Here is a 2922-nt window from a genome sequence, read left to right as displayed (position 1 = left end):
GCCAAGGTAATGTGGTGATGTTCTGTTGTTGGAGGTAACCTGTAACGATCCTGGCCCTGTGACATCTTGCGTTGTCATCCTGGAAGATGAAACGGCGGCCATGACGTCGTGCGAACGGCACAACATGGACTGCCAAGATGTTGTCCCGGTAGTACTGGCCTGTAACACGCCCTGCAACAACATGTAAAGCCGTTCTTCCAGCAACAGTGATGCCTCCCCACACCATAACAGAACCACCCCCAAATCGATCATGTCTGATGACGTTAACGTCTTGGAAGCGCTCGTTTCGACGACGCCACACCCTCCTACGTCTGTCCAAAAAATCAACAGTGAACCTTGACTCATCTGAAAACATCACATTGCTCCAGCGTCGATTATCCCAGTGTTGACGATCCCTACACCAACGACGTCTTGCCTGAATGTGATGATCTCTCAAACAAGGGATCACGCGAGGACGTCGGGTGCGAAGGTGACCCCTATGCAGTCGATTCCGAATCGTCTGGCCACTCACTCTCACACCAGTGTCTGTTTGAAGACGAAAGCTGATCTGATTTGCTGTGATGACACGATTTCTCAAGGCCAAGGTACGGATAAATCGATCCTGGGCTTGAGTTGTCGCCCTTGGTCGACCTGAGCGTGGTCTGTCCTGTACAGATTGTGTATCACGGTATCTGGACCATAGCCTGCTTATGACAGACTGAGAACGTCGGGTGCGAAGGTGACCCCTATGCAGTCGATTCCGAATCGTCTGGCCACTCACTCTCACACCAGTGTCTGTTTGAAGACGAAAGCTGATCTGATTTGCTGTGATGACACGATTTCTCAAGGCCAAGGTACGGATAAATCGATCCTGGGCTTGAGTTGTCGCCCTTGGTCGACCTGAGCGTGGTCTGTCCTGTACAGATTGTGTATCACGGTATCTGGACCATAGCCTGCTTATGACAGACTGAGAAACATTCATCGTCCGCGCCACAACCGCCTGTGTTGTGCCGATCTGTAGCATGCCAAGGGCACGTAACCTTTCATTTTGGGTAAGCCGACGCATATCAAAATTTGTTTTCTGGTCACTTAAACAATTAAACTGATGTTTCCACCCTGGAATTCAATGCCACAATGACTGTAACATTCAAAGTCAGAGTCGTGCAAATCTTGGGTTGGACCCCCATGATGATCCCAAGCATCACCTGCATTCCATGCGGGAGCTATTGGTGCGTTTGGGCGTCACATGTAACTGGAAATGTTTCTTCTGTTAGATTCTATAGTGACTTTTTTCGTAGTCATTTGCATATTTTAGTATTATGCCCCCAAAATCAAATATCCCCTACTTTTTTTGAATAGTATATTACCGGCGTTCTGGTTGAAGTGAGGGATTGGTCAATGAAACGGTCTGCTACGGCGAGTTATTGGCCTTTGACGCACGGAACTGTAGATAAAGCACTAGAAACGTCAAAGCTGATGGATTAATCAAATGCCGCTCGTACTACCCCTGACACGACCTTCCAGTACAACCGGTCAAATCTTCATGTAGTGTACGCCATCGAAAGTAAAAAAAAACGAAACGAAATATAGGTTTGTATTTTAAATTTGGCAAAAAACAACTTAATGTTCCCCATTCTCTGATGTATATGTGCCCGAAAAACGGATGGCCGAATTGGGGGGGGGGGGGGGACTACGGCTGTCCGCAAACTCTAATTTTATTTTAAGCGCGTGAACTCATACTGGCCAATCAATGTGTCCTTATTAGTATATTAGGCTAACTTACTGATTGCACTTCGAAGCCAGTTGCCAATAACAGAGACGTTGAAAGTAAAACTGACATTACTAGTAAACTGTATACACCACGATTCGGTCGTTACGAGACCTGTATCCATTTCTTTTTAAGGGGGGGGGGGCGCAGCCTACTCTTCGAATTCTAATTACTACCTGGTGATCTTTTACGTGCACTGTTAATTTGCACGCCTCGATTTTATCGTCCCATCCAAACAACTCAACACACGTTCCGTAGGCTTCACTACTTTCAAACGGGGATCGGGCTTCAAAATCCCAATTGTTCTATAGTTATTCTTTGGACACGCAGGGATTCAAACCCGGAACATTTTGAGTCGATGAGTCCAGAGTGCAGAGTCATAACCACACCACACCCTCCGTCGGTACCTACACAGAGTATGGATAACTATACGCTCTTTCTTTATTAATCTGGACTTGGTGTTGGGGGGGGGGGGCTAACGTGTGTGCTTTAGATTATCCTATATTTGCCTGTGATGGTTTGTTACGCCTGCTTGGACCATCGTTCACGTTTTTTTTTTTAATTATTATGTCGTTTGTGAATCATCCATTCCTAATTATTTCCACACTGTGTCGTGTTACAAATGGCTTCCGAAACCACAGAATACCCGATCGACTTGTACGTAGGCCTACTATTTATAAAATGTTTATTATGTCTTAAATATTGGATATTTAGGATCCTATATTTACACAGTACGATAATAACATCATTATTGATCGATATGGACTTTTAGCGTATTGTAATTCGTGTTTTTAATTTTCCATATTATGGAAAAGATCATGGACCTTATAAGGTTTAGCTCATTAATGTACATAAGCTAGACCACTTGACGCCCTGAAAATATATACTTAATGTGCCTCCACCCATCGTTCATTAGCCCAGTATAGGAGCAGAACAGTAGGACGTTAAACCCCATTTCATTTCATTTCATTTGTTATCCTGCATTGTCTATTATAAATAGGACGTTAAACCCCATTTCATTTCATTTCATTTGTTATCCTGCATTGTCTATTATAAATAATGGGATACCCTAAAGTACGTAATGAATATTAGTAAACAAAAACCAAAACCACGTGTCTTCTTTCGTTTTGTTTACCAACAAAGGAACTCTTCAACATAAAGTCAGAAATGGTATA

The sequence above is a fragment of the Patella vulgata genome, chromosome 1 (genome assembly GCF_932274485.2).
Source record: "Patella vulgata chromosome 1, xgPatVulg1.2, whole genome shotgun sequence".
Taxonomy (NCBI): domain Eukaryota; kingdom Metazoa; phylum Mollusca; class Gastropoda; family Patellidae; genus Patella; species Patella vulgata.
The sequence above is the reverse complement of the archived record's forward strand: the minus strand, read 5'-3'. Positions refer to the sequence as shown.